The sequence below is a fragment of the Eschrichtius robustus genome, chromosome 7, assembly GCF_028021215.1.
Source record: "Eschrichtius robustus isolate mEscRob2 chromosome 7, mEscRob2.pri, whole genome shotgun sequence".
Taxonomy (NCBI): domain Eukaryota; kingdom Metazoa; phylum Chordata; class Mammalia; order Artiodactyla; family Eschrichtiidae; genus Eschrichtius; species Eschrichtius robustus.
In genome coordinates, this window is record NC_090830.1 from 83,844,316 (window position 1) to 83,862,963 (window position 18,648).

General features: G+C 35.7%; 1 long non-coding RNA gene across 1 annotated transcript in view; it reads left to right on the forward strand.

The window, feature by feature from the left end:
* LOC137767250 (uncharacterized) overlaps positions 1-17,318 on the forward strand; it is a 109,768-nt gene extending 92,450 nt beyond the window's left edge. Inside the window, exon 3 of the long non-coding RNA XR_011074492.1 lies at positions 16,797-17,318. This is a non-coding gene — a long non-coding RNA (uncharacterized lncRNA). The remainder of the gene's footprint in view (positions 1-16,796) is intronic.
* Positions 17,319-18,648: the final 1,330 nt, after the last annotated feature.

Consider the following 18,648-nt stretch of genomic DNA (forward strand, 5'->3'; position numbering starts at 1 on the left):
AAATATTTTCTCCCATTCTGTAGGTTGTCTTTTCATTTTGTTTACGGTTTCCTTTGCTGTGCAAAAGCTTTTAAGTTTAATTAGGTCCCATTTGTTTATTTTTGTTTCTATTTCCATTGCTCTAGGAGATGGATCCAAAAAAATATTGCTGTTATTTATGTCAAAGAGTGTTCTGCCTATGTTTTCCTCTAGGAGTTTTATAGTATTCGGTCTTACATTTAGGTCTTTAATCAATTTTGATTTTGTTTTTGTGTATATGGTATTAGAGAATGTTCTAATTTCATTCTTTTACATGTAGCTGTCCAGTTTTTCTAGCACCACTCACTGAAGAGACTGTCTTTTCTCCATTGTATATTCTTGCCTTCTTTGTCATAGATTAATTGACCATAAGAGTGTGGATTTATTTCTGGGGTTTTTATCCTGTTCCATTGATCTATGTGTCTGTTTTTGTGTCAGTACCATAGTGTTTTGATTACTGTAGCTTTGTAGTATAGTCTGAAGTCAGGGACCCTGATTCCTCCAGATCTCTTCTTCTTTCTCAAGACTGTTTTGGCTATTCAGGGTCTTTTGTGTTTCCATACAGATTTTAAAATTTTGTTCCAGTTCTGTGAAAAATGCCATTGGTAATTTGATACGCATTGTGTTGAATCTGTAGATTGCCTTTGGTAGTACAGTCATTTTAACAATATTGATTCTTCCAATGCTAGAACACAGTATATCTTTCCATCTGTGTTGTCTTCAGTTTCTTTCATCAACATCTTATAGTTTTCAGAGTACAGGTCTTTTGCCTCCTTAGGTAAGTTTATTCCTAGGTATTTTATTCTTTTTGATGTGATGGTAAATGGGATCATTTCCGTAATTTCTCTTTTGACATTTCAGTGTCAGTGTATAGAAGTGCAGCAGATTTCTATACATTAATTTTGTATCCAGCAACTTTACCCAATTCACTGATGAGCTCTAGAAGTTTTCTGGTGGCATCTTTAGGATTTTCTATGTATAGTATCATGTCATCTGCAAACAGTGACAGTTTTACTTCTTTTCCAATTTGGATTCCCTTTATTTCTTTTTCTTCTCTGATTGCCATGGCTAGGACTTCCAAAACTATGTTGAATAAAAGTGGCAAGAGAGGACATCCTTGTCTTGTTCCTGATCTTAGAGGAAATGCTTTCAGCTTTTCACCATTGAGTATGATGTTAGCTTTAGGTTTGTCATATATGGCCTTTATTAGGTTGAGGTAGTTTCCCCCTATGCCCACTTTCTGGAGAGTTTTTATGATAAATGGGTATTGAATTTTGTCAAAAGCTTTTTCTGCATCTATTGAAATGATCATATGGTTTTTATTCTTCAATTTGTTGATATGGTATATCACACTGATTGATTTGTGGATATTGAAAAATCCTTGCATTCCTGGGATAAATCCCACTTGATCATGGTGTATGATCCTTTTAATGTATTGTTGGATTTGGTGTGCTAGGAGTTTGTTGAGGATTTTTGTCTTTGTTCATCAGTGAATCTTTGGTTTTGGTATCAGAGTGATGGTGGCCTCAGAATGAGTTTGAGCATGTTCCTTCCTCAGATTTTTTTGGAATAGGTTCAGATGGATAGGTTTTAACTCTTCTCTAAATGTTTGATAGAATTTGCCAGTGAAGCCATCTGGTCCTGGACTTTTGTTTGTTGAAAGTTTTTAAATCACAGTTTCAATTTTAGTACTTGTGATTGGTCTGTTCATATTTTCTATTTCTTCCTGGTTCAGTCTTGGGAGAGTGTACCTTTCTAGGAATTTGTCCATTTCTTCTAGGTTGTCCATTTTATTGGTATATAGTTGCTTGTAGTAGCCTCTTAAGATCCTGTGTATTTCTGCAGTGTCCATTGTAACTTCTCCTTTTTCGTTTCTAATTTTATTGATTTGAGCCCTCTCCCTCTTTTTCTTGATGTGTCTCACTAAAGGTTTATCAATTTTGATTCTTTTCAAAGAACCAGCTTTTAGTTTTATTCATCTTTGCTATTGTTTTCTTCATTTCTATTTCATTTATTTCAGCTCTGGTCTTTATGATTTCTTTCCTTCTACTAACTTTGGGTTTTGTTTGTTCTTCTTTCTCTAGTTCCTTTAGGTGTAAGGTCAGGTTGTTTATTTTAGATTTTTCTTATTTCCTGATGTAAGATTGTATTGCTATAAACTTCCCTCTTAGAAATGTTTTTGCTGCATCCCATAGGTTTTGGATCATCATGCTTTCATTTTCTTTTGTCTCTAGGTATTTTTTGATATCCTCTTTGATTTCTTCAGTGATCCATTGGTTGTTTAGTAGCATATTGTTTAGCCTCCATGCCTTTGTGTTTTTAGCAGTGTTTTTCTTGTAGTTAATTTCTAATCTCATAGCACTGTGGTCGGAAAAGATGCTTGATATTTCAATTTTCTTAAATTTGGGAAGGTTCGCTTTGTGGTCCAGCCTGTGATCAATTGGGGAGAACGTTCCATGTGCATTAGAGAAGAAAGTGTATTCTGCTGCTTCGGGATGGAGTGCTCTATAAATATCAATTAAGTCCATGTGGTGTAATGTGTCATTTAAGGCCTGTGTTTCCTTACTGATTTTCTGTCTGGATGATCTGTCCATTGATGAAAGTGGGGTGTTAAAGTTCCCCAGTATTATCGTGTTACTGATGATTTCTCCTTTTATGGTTGTTAGTATTTGCCTTATAAATTGAAGTGCTCCTATGTTGCATGCATATATATTTACAATTGTTATATCTTCTTGGATTGATCCCTTGATCATTATGTAGTGTCCTTCTTTGTCTCTTGTAACAGTCTTTATTTTTTTTTAAAACGTTCATTTTATTTTTTGGCTGTGCTGTGTGGCATGTGGGATCCTAGTTCCCTGACCAAGGATGGAACCCCTGCCCCCTGCATTGGAAGCATGGGGTCTTAACCACTGGACTGCCAGGACAGTCCCATAATAGTCGTTATTTTAAAGCCTATTTTGTCTGAGTGTTGCTACTCCAGCTTTCTTTTGATCTCCATTTGCATGGACTACCTTTTTCCATACTTTCCTTTCAGTCTGTGTGTGTCCCTTGATCTGAAGTGGGTCTCTTGTAGACAGCATATATACAGATCTTGTTTTTGTATCCATTCAGCCAGTCTATGTCTTTTGGGTGGAGCATTTAATCCATTTACATTTAAGGTAATTATCGATATGTATGTTTTTATTGCCATTTTGTTCATTGTTTTGGATTTGTTTTTGTTGGTGTTTTTTCTTCCCTGCCTCTTTTGTTCTCTTCTCTTGTGATTTGATGACCAACTTTAGTGCTGTGTTTGGATTCCTTTTTCTTTTTTGTGTGTATCTACGGTAGATTGTGGTTACCATGAGGTTCTGATATGGCAGTCTGTACATAAACAAGGTTGTTTTAAGTTGCTGGTCTTTTAGTTTCAAATGCATTTCCAATATCATGCATTTGCGCTCTCCTCTTCTCACAGTACCTGGTTTTGATATCATATATATGGGCAGATGATTTCCTACCTTTACTGTATGTTTGTCTTTACTGGTGAGCTCTTACATTCATGATTTTTAAATTTATAGTTGTTACCTTTTCTGCCTAGAGAAGTTCCTTTAGCATTTGTTGCAAAGCTGGTCTGGTGGTGCTGAATTCTCTTAGCTTTTGCTTGTAAAGCATTTGATTTCTCCATGAAATATGAATGAGAGCCTTGCTGGGTAGAGTATTCTTGTTTGTAGGCTTTTCTCTTTCATTGCTTTAAATATATTGTGCCACTCCCTTCTGTCCTGCAGAGTTTCTGCTGAGAAATCAGCTGATAACCTTGTGGGAGTTCCTTTCTATGTATTTGTTGTTTTTCCCTTGTTGCTTTTAATATTTTTTCTTTGTCTTGAATTTTTGTCAGTTTGATTACTATGTGTCTCGGCACGTTCATCCTTGGGTTCATCCTGCCTGGGACTCTCTGTGCTTCCTGGACTTGGATGACTGTTCCCTTATTCCGTGTTAGGGAAGTTTTCAGCTATTATCTCTTCAAATATTTTCTCAGGTCCTTTCTCTTCTCCTTCTGAGACCCCTATAATGTGAATCTCCAGTGTCCCTGTCCCCACAGTGAGCCATAGCTGCCCCCCCACCTCCACAGGGGACCCTCCAACACTAACAGGTAAGTCCAGCCCAATCTCTTATGAGGTCACTGCTTTTTTCTCTGGGTTCTGATTGTGCACAAGACCTCATGTGCATGCTCCAAGAGTGGAGTTTCTATTTCCCCCAGTCCTGTGGAATTCCTGCTGTCAAACCCAGCTGGCCTTCAAAGCCAGACTCTGGTGGCTCCTCCTCCTGTTGCCAGACCCACAGGCTGGGAAGCCAACGTGGGGCTCAGAACATCACTCCTGTGGGAGAACTTTTGTGGTGTAATTATCTTCCAGTTTGTGGGTTGCCCACCTGGCGTGTATGGAATTTGATTTTATCGTGATTGCACCCCTCCTACCATCTTGCTGTGGCTTCCTCTGTCTTTGGACGTAGGGTATCTTTTTTGGTAGGTTCTAGCCTTTTTTTTGTCAATGGTTGTTCAGCAGTTAGTTGTGATTTTGGTGTTTCCACAGGAAGGGGTGAGCTCACATCCTTCTATTCCGCCATCTTTCCTCCTCCTCAATCATAAATTCTTGCAACTTTGTATGAATGTTTATAATGTTCAAAGTGCTAAGAAAAAATTTTGTGCTCATTCAATACAAAATAAGAAAGGAGAAATAAAGGTGTAAAAACAAAGAAGATAAATAGAAAAAGAACTTCAAGTATGAAATAAAACCAAAGGAAGTAGAGATAAACCAGAGGTCAATGAAATACAAAATGAACAGAAAATCAAAGAAAAGTAGGCTCTTTAAAAGTTTAGTAAAATTTATAAGACTACCAAGATTGATTGAGAAAAAAGACAAAAACATTACTAATATCAGGAATAAAACAAGAACCATTAATTATTGTACAGAAACTAAAAAAACAAGAGTAATCTGAACAACTCCATGTCATTAAATCCAGCAACTTAAATGAAATAGATAAATTCTGTGAAAACCCAACTTATGAAAACTGAGAGAAGATGAAAAAGAAATCTGAATTGGCCTATACCAATAAGAAATATTGCTTTTATAAACTTCCTACAAGTAAAATTCTAGGATAAGATCCTTCTACCAGTGAAATCTATCAAAAGTTTTAAGAAATAAACAACAGTCTTATAAAAACTCTTTCATGAAATAGATGAGAAAGGAGTATTTTAACTTACTTTATGAGGCCAGTGTCACTCTAAAAACAAAGCTGGATGCTGAAATTTACAAGGCATTGTTAAGAGAAGTTAAAGACAATCTAAATAAGTGGAGAAATATACCAGGGTTACATATTGGAAGACTCAATACTGTTAAGATGTCAATACTCTTCAAACTGGTTTATTGATTCAATGAATAAAATCCGAACAGCCTTTCTAATAAAAATTAACAAGCCTGTTCTAAAAATTACATAGAAAATTTAAAATCTCAGCATTGTCAAAAGAATCTTTAAAAGTCAGAGGTCTTACACCACCTGATTTCCAGTCTTTTAAGTTTGTTGTAATCAAGTCAGTCTGGTTTACTTGTAAGCATAGACATATGGATTAATGTAACATAATACAAAGCCCAGAAATACACATGGCCAGTTGATTTTTGACAGTGTCACCAATGTAATTCAGCAGGAAAAGAAAATTCTTTTCAATTACCTGTTGAGTTAACTAGATATCCATCTGAGAAAAAAAAATTAGCTTTGACCATATTTCAGACTGTAAACAAATTAATTTGAGATGGATCATGAAATTAGAGGCTAAAACAACATAACGTAGAATTAAACATAAAAGAATATTTTTGTGACCTTGGAGTACTCAAAGAATTTTTTTTAACAGGACACTAATGTACTAACAATAAAGAAAATCTGCATAAATTTACTTGATCAAGATTTAAAATTTCTGATCATGAAAATACAATGTTAATAAAATGAAAAGGCAAGCCACTGACTAGGAGAAAATATTTGTGATTATATATCTTAATAAGGGCATGTCTTCAGAATATATAATTACGACTTCAAATCAGTAATAAATAGGTAAAACCAGTGAAACATTAAAATTTGAACACATACTTCATGAATAAGATATACAAACTGCTAATATGCACATGGAAAGTTCTCAACATTATTAGGAAAAGTGAAAATAAAACCACAATGAAATTCTGCTTCCTGCTTATAGAATAGCCCAAATTAGAAAGACTGACAATACCAAGTGTTGATGAGGGTGTAGAGCATCTGGGGCTCTCATACATTTCTTTTGAGAGTATGAAGTGTTACAACCACTCTGAAAAACTTTACAAGAAATTATCCCAAAGTTAAATGTACACTTTCACTATGAACCTATGAAGATGCCTATAAAAAATGAAAATGTGAAAAGACTGTACATCATCCATAATACCCCACACTGGATAAAACCTAAATGTCCATCAACAGATGAATGGGTAAGCAAATTGTGCAGAATACTCCAAAATCAAAAGCAATGAATACAGATAAATATATCAATTTAGATGAATCTTAGAAACCTTATATTAAGCAAAAAAGCCTTACACACAAAGAACAATGCAAGATTCTATTTGCATAAAGTTGAAGTACAGGCTAAATAAATCTGTGGTGATAAAAATCATAACAGTGGGTGGAAGAGCTAAATAGACACTTCTCCAAAGAAGACATACAGATTGCCAGAAAGCACATGAAAAGATGCTCAACATCACTAGTTATTAGAGAAATGCAAATCAAAACTACAATGAGGTATCACCTCACACTGGTCAGAATGACCATCATCAAAAAATCTACAAAACAATAAATGCTGGAGAGGGTATGGAGAAAAGGGAACCCTCCTACACTATTGGTGGAAATCTAAATTGGTTCAGCCATTATGGAGGACAGTATGGAGGTTCCTTAAAAAACTAAATATAGAACTACTATATAATCCAGCAATCCCACTCCTGGGCATATATCTGGAGAAAACCATAATTTGAAAAGATACCTGCAACACAGTGTCCATTGCAGCATGATTTACAATAGCCAAGACGTGGAAGCAACCTAAATGTCCATCAACAGAGGAGTGGATAAAGAAGATGTGGTACATATATACAATAGAATATTACTCAGCCATAAAAAAGAGTGAAATAATGTCATTTGCAGCAACATGGATGGACGTAGAGATTGTCATACTGAGTGAAGTAAATCACACAGAAAGACAAATATCATATGATATCACTTATATCTGAAAAATGGAACAAATGAACTTATTTACAAAATAGAAATAGAGCCACAGATGTAGAAAACAAACCTATGGTTACCAAGAGGAAAGCAGGGAGGAGGGATAAATTGGAAGACTAGGATTGACATATATACTCTACTATATATAAAATAGATAACTAATAAAGACCTACTGTATCGCACAGGGAACTCTACTCAATACTCTGTAATGACCTATATGGGAAAAGAATAACTGATTCACTTTATACCTGTATACCTGAAACTAACACAACATTATATATCAACTATATTCCAATAAAAAAATCATAACTGTGGTTGCCCTGGATGGGGAATTAACTGGAAAAGGTTAAGGAAACTTTCTGAGGTGATAAAAATGTTCTAATTATTGAGCCTGACCTTCTTACATAAGTGTACATGTATGTCAAAACAAACTGTTTGGTTAAATATATTCATTTTATTGTATGTAAATTATATCTTAATTTGGAAAGGGCAAAAAGAATATTTATTAAAAAATAAAAAGATAATACTTTATACCTATTAGATTTGCGAAAATAAGAAATCTGTAGTACCCTATGTTGGTAGACATATGGGGATATAGGAATCCTCATATACTTCTGGTGGAAATGTAGATTGGTATAGACATTCTGAAATGCAAACTAGCGCTACTTAGTCAAATTGAGTATAAATAGAAATCATGACCTGACATCTCTAATCCAGGGGAAAATATGCAATAACAGAAATAAAAATATTCACTGGAGGGAATGAATGGAAATAGCAGAGGAAAGAGTCAATTAACTTGCAGATGGTTTACCAAGAATTATCCAATCTGAACAAAACAGTAAAAAGACTAAAAAAAAATGAACAGAGCCTAAGGGACATGTGGTAAATTATCAAAAGTCTAATATTCATGTCATTGGAGTCACAGAAGGAGATGAACAATACTAATGCAGACAAAAAATACTTGAAGAAACAGAAGACTTCTGATTTCAAAACCACCAAGTAAAGAACTTGGAAGTAACCACAAGAAAAGAAAGGCAGTCAAACTGATAATCAACAACTTCGTTGTACCCATCAGAGAACTGAGTATTCAGAGAAACCAGAATCTCAATCTTGACAGAAAGATAGATCCAGAATTACAACCAAGATATGCTTACTTGGAGCATATCTATGAAGCATATTTATTACTGGAATTATAAACTGGTAGGAACACTTAAATGATAATGTTGAGGAATTTCTGGAGCTGTGTGTGAGCTAAAATGAGAGTGAGAAACTCCTAGATGCCATAGTCTTAGGCAAGATCCCACATAGTCATGGGCTGTACCTTAGGGAAACACATCAGGTTTTCAGAGTAAAGACCAGAGAAAGATCCTCTCATGGCTCTGGAAAGTGATATATACCCAGAATCTTCTCCATACAAAGGTCTATACTCCAGGGTAAAAGACTTTGCCAGAACTTTATCCCAATTGAGAAAAAGGTATTTTCTCACTCTAGATGCTAGCATCCCTATCTCACCTAAGGGGTAGAGGGCTATACAGGAAGAAATGCTTGTGAAGGTCACAGACACAAAAGAAAGGATTTAATTAGATAATAGGGTGCCTCCCCCTATTCATCTTACCACCACATCAACAGGGCTTCAGTATAACAATAGTGGATTACAGCTGAAAGAGCTGCAAAAAACTGACACTTTCTAACGAGGAGTACTTGAAGAAGCTCAAAGTCAAGAGGGGAGACAGAAAAAAAACAAAACACTGGGTGAATTTGGAGTTTGTGGAACCTAAGGCTGCAGGAAACATGAACAAAGCCAAACTCTTAGACAGTTTAACATAATTAACATAAATCAGGTGTGAGAACTTATCAGTTTCTATTATCTGATAGAACATGTTTGTCTTTCAACCAAATGTAACAGGGCATACCCAAAGGCAAGAAACCAAGCTGAAGAGACAAAGCAAGCAACACAACAAGATTCAGTTATGACACAGATCTTATAACCATAAGGCATGAAACTTAGTTATGATTAAAGAGAATGATGTCAGCAAGATGTCAGACCAGGAGGTCCTAACCCTCATACTCCCATGAAAACAATATAACTATGTAGGTCAAAAAATACCTCTTGTATGTCAAAAATATCTCTTGGAGAGCTCTGGATTACAATTAAAAAGCTGCAACAGACCAATGAAGCACAAAAATTGAGGATAGTTATATAAAAAGTGTAGGAAGCACTCTACTAGCATCAACCCATCTTCTATGCTGGTATTGCTCAGTGCCATGAGGGATTCCCCTCAGCCACTACTTCCTCATTTGAGGGAAAAGGAGAGCAGGAGGACTGAAAGAGCCTTTATGACATAGGCCTCCAGTAACCCATGGCATCACTGCAGACACCCACAGCTTTTGCCACTGAGGACTCCCATAAGCCTTCACGATACTGACATGAGCCCATGTAATTCCCTGTAGTCCTCACTGGGGCACTCTCCTGAGAGCTGGAGTCACTACTGTGCATACCTGGGGCCTGGGCCACCACACCCATCCACTGCAGTCCTAGTGCTGCCTAGGTCAGTGCATGCATGTGCCCAGACCCCAGTGCAAAGACAGGTCCCTTCCACAGTGACTTCCCCGTGCAGGGAGAAGGAGAAAAGGAGACTCTCAGTGTCCTTTGCCACCAAGGACTTAAAAGCCCTAGTCATCACCATGGACACCCTCAGCCTCCCTCAGTCAGGACCAGTGAAGTCTTTGCCAGTGCTGATGCCAGCTGATGGAGATGCCCAGAGTCTAACTGCTGCACCTCCCCAGGAGTGAGAGTCACCAATGTGCCCCTCTTTGGGCCTGGAGCTGCTGCACCCCACACATCTGGTTCCCTCACACCCAATCATAAGTGAAGGTCTTTCTGCACTGAAACTGGACTATAATGTCTGTATGAGGGGACCCTCCCTTCAAATGCATGGACACAAGTAACACATACACACACACACACACACACACACACACACACACACAAATCAGGGAAATATGACACTACCAGGAAAACACATTAAGTTTCCACTAACTGACCCCAAAGAAATGGAGATCTATAAACTGCTTTGCAAAACCTTCAGAATAACTGTTTTAAAGGAGCTCAGTAAATTTTAAGAGAACATAGACTGCTCGATGGAATCAGGAAAACAATGTGAACCAAATGAGAAATTCAAAGAGAAGTTATAACATGAACCAAACAGAAATTCTGAAGCTGATGAATACAATAAATAAAATGAGAAATGCAATCGAGAGATTCAATAGCAGACTCAATCAAGCAGAAGAAAAAAATCTGTGAACTTGAAGACAAGTCATTTGAAATCATCCAAGCAGAGAAAAAAAGAATAAAGAAAAGAAATCTTGCATGATTTATGGAATACCATCAAAGAACTGCTGCACATTATGGGAGTCCCAGAGAGAGAAAAAGGAGATGTTTATTTAAAGGGAAAATGGTTGAAAATTTCCCAAATCTTGGGAGGAAAAATGGACAACCAGACTAATGAAGCTCAAATGACCCCAAATAGAATCAACCCAAAGAAGATTACACTGAGACATATTATAATCAAAAGTCAAGGACAGAGAATTTTGAAAGTAGTAATAGAAAAGCTACATGTCATATATAGGAGAACCCCCTATATTTGAGCAAATGAGCAAATTTTTTTTACTAAATGAGCAAATTTTTCAGCAAAACCTTGCAGTCTAGGAGAAAGTGGCATGATATACTCAAAGTACTGAAAGAAAAAATTTTCAACCAAGAAGACTATACCCAGAAAATAATCTTTTCAAAGGAAAGAGATAATGTCTTTCTTAGACAAATAAAAACTGAGGGAATTCATCACCCCTAGACCTGCTGGCAAGAAAGGAACAAAGGAACAACAAAACAGGAGGGAAAAAAAGTAAGAAAATAATGAACAAAATGAAAGAAATAAGTCCATATCTATCAATAATTATTTAATGTAAATGGATTAAATTCTCCAACCTTAACAAACAATGACTGAATGGGTTTTTAAAAAAAAAAACCACAAGAGCCAACTATATGCTTCCTATAAGAAACTCACTTTAGCCCAAAGGACACATCCAGGGGAAAGCGAAGGAACATAAAAAGTTATTCCAAGCAAATGTTAATAAGAGAGCAGGGTAGTCATAATTATATTGGATAAAATAGAGTGTGAGTCAAAAACTTTGTCACAAGAGACAAAGAAGGTCATTATATTTATGATAATGGGGCCAATTCATCACGAGGGTATAAACACCAAATAGCTGAGTACCAAAATATATAAAGTAAATATTAACAGAACTGAAGGGAGAAATAGGCAGCAATACAATAATAGTAGGGGACTTTAAATACATCAGTTTCAACAATGGCTAGATCATCCAGACAGAATAATGAGGAAAAAAATGGACTTGAGCAACACTATAGACAAAATGGACCTAACAAACTATACAGAACATCCATGCAACAATATCAATACACATTCTCAAGCACACACAGGACATTCTCCAGCATAGATCATATGTTAAGCCATAAAATAAGTCTTAACAAATTTCAAAAGATTTATATTATACAGAATAACTTCAACTACAAGGGTATGAAACTAGAAATGAATAACAAGGAAAAACTGAAAATTCACAGTAGGTTAAAATTGAACAGCATACTCTTGAACAACCACTGGGTTAGAGAAAAATCAAAAGGGAAATTGAAAAGTATCTTGTAATGAATGAGAATGAAAACACAACATACCAAAACTTATAGAATGCAACAAAAGCAATTCTAAGAGGAAAGTTTATAATGATAGACACTTACATTAAGAAAAAACCCAAATACTTTTACTAAAAAAAAAAAAAACTTTACACCTTAAGAAACTAGAAAAATATAAACTAAGTCCAAAGTTAGCAGAAGGTAGGAAATAACAGAGGAGAAATAAATGAAATAAAGACTAGAAAAATAGAAAAGATCAACAAAATTTATAGTTGGCTTTTTAAAAAGATAGACAAAAATAACATTTAGCTGGACTAACTAAAAAAGGGAATACTCAAAATTATAAACAAAAGGAGAAATTACAACTGATACCACAGAAATACAGAGGGTCATAAGGGACTACAATAAAAAAATATATTCCAACAAATTGAAATAATTTATTGAAATGGACAATGAAGGAATGGATAAATTCCTGGAAACCTGCTAATACTGAGTCATGAAAACTAAGTCTGAACAGACCAATAAAGAATAAGGAGGTTGAATCATTAGTCAAAAACCTCCCAACAAAGAAAAATCCCAGGACCAGATGGCTAGAGTGGTGAGTTCTACCAAACATTTAAAGAAGAATTAATACCAATCCTTTTCAAAGTCTTCAAAAATTGAGAAGGAACTCTTCCACAATCGTGTTAAGAGGTCTGCATTACCCTAATACCAAAGCCATATAAGGACAACAAAGGAAAATTATAGGCCCTAATGAACATAGACACAAAAATCTTCCAAATACTAGCAAACCTAATTCAGCAGCACATTAAAAGGATTGTATACTATGATCAAGAGGGATTCATGCCTGGAACGCAAGGATGGATTGACATTTGTAAGTAAATATTAACAGAATGAAGAATATATTATAACAATAGATACAGATGAAGTATTTGACAAAATGCAAGATCCTTTAATGATACAAACTCTGAAGAAATTAGGCATATAAGGAGTGTACCTCAACATAATAAAGGTTTTGTATAACAAGCCTACAGCTAACATTATACTCGACAGTGAAAAGCTGAAAGCTTTTCCTCTAAGATGATGAACAAGATAAGATGCTCACTCTAGCCACTTCTGTTCAATATAGTACTGGAAGTCCTAGCTAGAGAAGTTAGGCAAGAAAAAAGGAATAAAAGGCATTCAAATCAGAACAGAAGAAGTAAAACTGTCTGTTTGCAGATGACATGATCTTTTATGAAGAAAAAACCCAAGACTCCACCAAAAACAGATCTAATGAATGAATTTGGTAAAATTGCAGAATAGAAAATCAACATACAGAAATAAGTTGTGTTTCCATACACTAAAATGTACATTATAAAAAATAATGTAAGAAATCTTTCTCAGTTACAATAACTTTAACTAGAATAAACTACATAGGAATACATTTAACCAAGGAGGTGAAAGATCTGTAAACTGAAAACTATACAACGTTTTAGGAGGATACAAGTAAATGAAAAGTTACCCTGAGTTCTTGAATTGACAGAATATTGTTAAAACGTCCCTGCTATCCAAAAGTGATTTACAGATCAAAGCAATCCCTTTCAATATTACAATGGCATTTTTCCATAGAAAAATCCTAAATCTTTATATGAAACTGTAAAACACTCCAAACAGCCAAAGCAAACTTGAGAAAGAACCGAAGTCAAGGGCGTCACACTTCCTGATTTCAAATTATATTGCAAAGCTATAGTAATTTTTTAACATATTTTTTAAAAAATTGAAGTATAATTGATTTACAATGTTGTGTTACTTTCGGTGTGTAACAAAGCTATAGAAAATTTTTTAAAGTGTGCTACTGTCATAAAAATAGTCACATAGACCATTGGAACAGAATAGAGAGCCTAGAAATAAACCCTTACATATATGGTCAACTAATCTTTCACAAGGGTGCCGAGAATACACAATGGGGACAGGATAGTCTCTTCAATAAATGGTGTTGGAAAGACTGGATATCCACATACAAAAGAATGAAAGTGGACACTTAACTTACACCATTCACAAAATCATCTGAAATGGATTAAAGGCTTAAAACATAAGACCTGAACCATAAAACTCCTAGGAAAAACATACAGAAAAATTTCCTTGACGTTGGTTTTGGCTATGATTTTTTGGTTATGTTGCTAAACTCTCAGGCAAAGAAAGCAAAAGTAAAGTGGGACTACATTAAACTAGAAATACTCTGCACAGCAAAAGAAATAATCGGAAAAGGAAAAGGCAATCTATGGAATGGGAGAAAATGTTTGCAAACAATGTATCTGATAAGGGGTTAATATCCAAAATACGTAATGAACTCATACAACTCAACAGCTAAACGAAAGAAAACATTTAACCCAGTCTAAAAATGGGCAAAAGACCTCAGTAGGTATTTCTCAGAGGAGACATGCAAATGGACAGCAGGTATGTGAAAAGATACTCAACATCACTAATCAACAGGAACACACACACACACAAACAGGAGATCAACTCACACCTGTTAGAATGGCTATTATCAGAAAGCAAAGATAATGATGGTGGTGGACAGGGAAACTTTGTATACTGTTAGTGGAAATGTAAATTAGTAAAACCTTTAGGAAAAAACAGTTTCTTCAAAACATTAAAAAAAAACTGTTATATGATCTATCAATATCACTTCTGAGTATTTAAAAGAATTGAAGTCAGGATCTTGAAGAGATATCTGTTCCCATGTTCACTGCATCATTATTCACAATAGCCAAGACAGAAACTACTTAAATTCTCATTGATAAGTGGATAAAGAAATGTAGTATATACATAAAATGGATTATTAAGCCTAAAAAAACAGGAGAATCCTGCCATTTGCAACAACTTGGATGGAACTGGAGGGCATGATGCTAGGTGAAAATAAGCCAGATACAGAAAGACAAATGCTGCATGATCTTAGTTAAATGGAATCTAAAATAGTCAAACACGTAAGAAACAGAGTCGAATGGTAGTTGCCAGGGAATAGGGATAGTGAGAAATGAGGAGGTGAGGTGATGGTTAAAAGGTACAAAGTTTCACATATATAAGTTCTGGAGATCTATTAAACAGAGTGTTTAAGCTAACAGTACTGTATTGTATACTTAAAACTCGCTAAGAAGTAGATCTTATGATAAGTGTTCTTACCCTTAAAAAAAAAAAAAAAAAAAGTGTGGGGAAGGAAACTTTGGGAGGTGATGGATGTTTATATACTTGATGGTGGTGATAGTTCCATGGATGTATACTTATCTCCAATCTTATTTCATTGAATACATTGAATATATAATTCCATGTCAAACATACCTAAATAAAGTGCTTTAAAAGAACCCAAAATGTTGGCAAAAAGTAAACAATGAGAAGATTTTCCATTATGCAGCTCCTCAACACACCACTTACACAAACATCTCTCTTTTCTTAATAGAGGGGCCTCAAATTTTCCATTAAAAACGTTTATTACAACCTGCTTAGAGGCCTCCCACCCACAGGACTTGCTGTGCTGTAAAGCATCATTTAAACAAGCCCCAGCTGAAAACTAAGTTCAGAGAGTGACCTACTGGTTCCAGAGGACATTACTTTAAAAAAAAAATTTTTTTTAACATCTTTATTGGAGTACAATTGCTTTACAATGTTGTGTTAGTTTCTGCTGTATAACAAAGTGAATCAGCTATACGTATACATATATCCCCATATCCCCTCCTTCTTGCGTCCCTCTCCTACCCTCCCTATCCCCCCCCCCTCTAGGTGGTCACAAAGCACCAAGCTGATCTCCCTGTGCTATGCAGCTGCTTCCCACTAGCTATCTATTTTACATTTGGTAGAATATATATGTCAATGCCATTCTCTGACTTCGTCCCAGCTTACCCTTCCCCCTCCCAGAGGACATTACTTTTATTTAAACTAATAATGTTTCCTTTAGTTAAAGCAGGGGCTAATTCTGGTACTTAAACACACACAAACACACCCCCACACACCCCTAGCATTACTGTAATCGAATGGAATACATTTAGTCCCTGGTGTAATTAGTCCTATCCCCAACTGATTCTGGATATGTTTCCTTGTATTCATCTTAGTACACGTAACTTGAGTTTATCAGTTCTCTGGGGCAAAAGTATACACACCATGTTATTTTTCTAATTTTCCGGAGCCTGTGCACCACAACTACTGAGCCTGCATGCCACAACTACTGAAGCTCACGTGCCTAGAGCCCGAGCTCTGCAACAAGAAAAGCCACTGCAATGAGAAGCCCACGTACCACAACGAAGAGTAGCCCCCGCTCGCCGCAACTAGAGAAAACCCGCGTGCAGCAACGAAGACCCAACAACAGAGACCCAATGCAGCCAAAAATAAACAAACAAATAAATTAATTTTTTAAAAGTTGGTATTCTATGTACAGAGAACCGGACATGATTATCAACATTTTAAAGTTTATAAAAATACAAGTTTAATTTCATAAACCATATTTTATATTTTCTTAAAAATTTAAACTTGTTACATTTTCCTTTCATTGATGGCTTTTCTTTTTGCTTCCCTTTTTCTTTCCATGTTACATTATGGACTGTTAGTGGTTGGTATCAATACCTAGTTCACTGATAGTTACCCTTTCTAATATACATATATCACACCCTGTGTGCAATTCAGCATGACATTAGGTGTATCCATAAAGTAAAAATAGATTCCATTAGAGTTTGAAGGTTTCCACATGGCATAAATAGAAGGCATGGGCTCACACCACAAATTTGAATAGATATCAACTGAAGTCTTTCTAATAATCTTACCCTTTTCTTTAAAACAGGCTCACTCCCGAGAAGATCCTGATGAAAGAAGATTGTTTTGAAGCTTAACCAAAGGGCACTCTGCGGCATTATTTCACAAAACCCCTACCCTGGGCTATCTACCAGAGAATGATTGGTCAAAGAAATTGGCATTCCAAAGGACTAATGTCAGCATCGTGTGGCATAAATCATTTTCCCTCTCCTTTTTTAAGCAAAAAATTAAATGTCCATAACAAAACAAAAGTGCCTCCGCACATTACACCAATGGATCCTGGAGGTTTCTAGCCTACCTGTCCATCCAAAAATAAATAAGACCTCAGAAAGGACTGTGGATCCAAAGGAGCTGTCAAACCTGCCCTACCCCAGCTCACCAGGCAGCCAGGAAAAAAAAAATGTAACCTACAAAAGAACCCCTATTAGGCTATCAGTGGATTTCTCAGCAGAAATTCTATGTACCAGGGGAGAGTGGAATGACATATTCAAAGTGCTGAAAATGAACATTTTCACCCAGGAATACTTTATCTGGCCAAATTATCCTTGATATATGGAGAAATAAAGGTTTTCCTAAACAAAAGCTAAGGGAGTTCAGCAACATTAGATCTGCCATGCAGGAAATTCCAAAAGGAGTTCCTTGAATTGAAATAAAAAGATGCTAATTAATAACATGAAAACATATGAAAGTACACAACAATCTGATAAAGGTAAAATATAGACAGTTAGAATCTGAAAACTGTTTTTCTATATTAGAATGGTATCTAATAGTATAGTATAATAGTATAGTATATACTAATAGTATAAAGGTTAAAAAAGAGTATTAATAACTACAGTTATTATAATTTGTTAACAAATATACAACATAAAGAGGCAAATTTTGATATCAATTATATAAATGGAGAGGAGTAAAAGGATGGAGACTTTATAGGTGAATAAAGATAAAACTACATTTTATGCTGATAGCAATTTATCAAGGAGATGTTTTATATAACCCCTCATGGTAACCAAAAGCAAAAATGTAGAGTAGATTCATGAAATGCAAAAAAACAGGGAGGCAGAGCATACCACCATGGGACACCACCAATGTGTAAATGTAGGCAGAAACAGAGGGGAAAAGAAACAAGAGATGTGAACCAATCAGAAGAAAAACAATAAGATGGCAGTAGTTAGTCCTTACATATCAAAATCACTCTAAATATAAATGGATTCAATTTATCAACCAAAAGTCACAGATTGGCTGGCTGAATGAAAAAGAAGGGAGAAATAGAAAACAATATAACAATAGTAGGGGAGGGAATTCCCTGGCAGTCCAGTGGTTAGGCCTCCACGCTTCCACTGCAGGGGGTATGGGTTCCATCCCTGGTCAGGGAAATAAGATCCCACAAGCTGTCCGATGCAGGCAAAAAACAAACACAAAAACCAAAAAAACACAAACAAACACAATAGTAGGGGACTTCTGTACTGCACTGTCAGCAATGGATAGATCATCCAGACAGAAAATTAACAAGAAAAACGTTGGAGTTGAACCACACTTTAGACCAAGTGAACGTAACAGACATATATAGAGCATTCCATCCAACAGTAGCAAAATACACACACTTCTCAATTGTACATGTAACATTCTCCAGGGTAGAGCATATGATAGGACACAAAACAAATCTTAGCAAATTTAAGAAGTTTGAAATTATAAAGAGACCTTCAAGATGGCCGTGGAGATCACTTTCCTCCCCACAAATACATCAGAAATACATCTACATGTGGAGAAACTACAGAACACCTACTGAATGCTGGCAGAAGACCTCAGACTTCCCAAAAAGCAAGAAACTCCCCACGTACTTGGGTAGGGCAAAAGAAAAAAGAAAAAACAAACAGAGACAA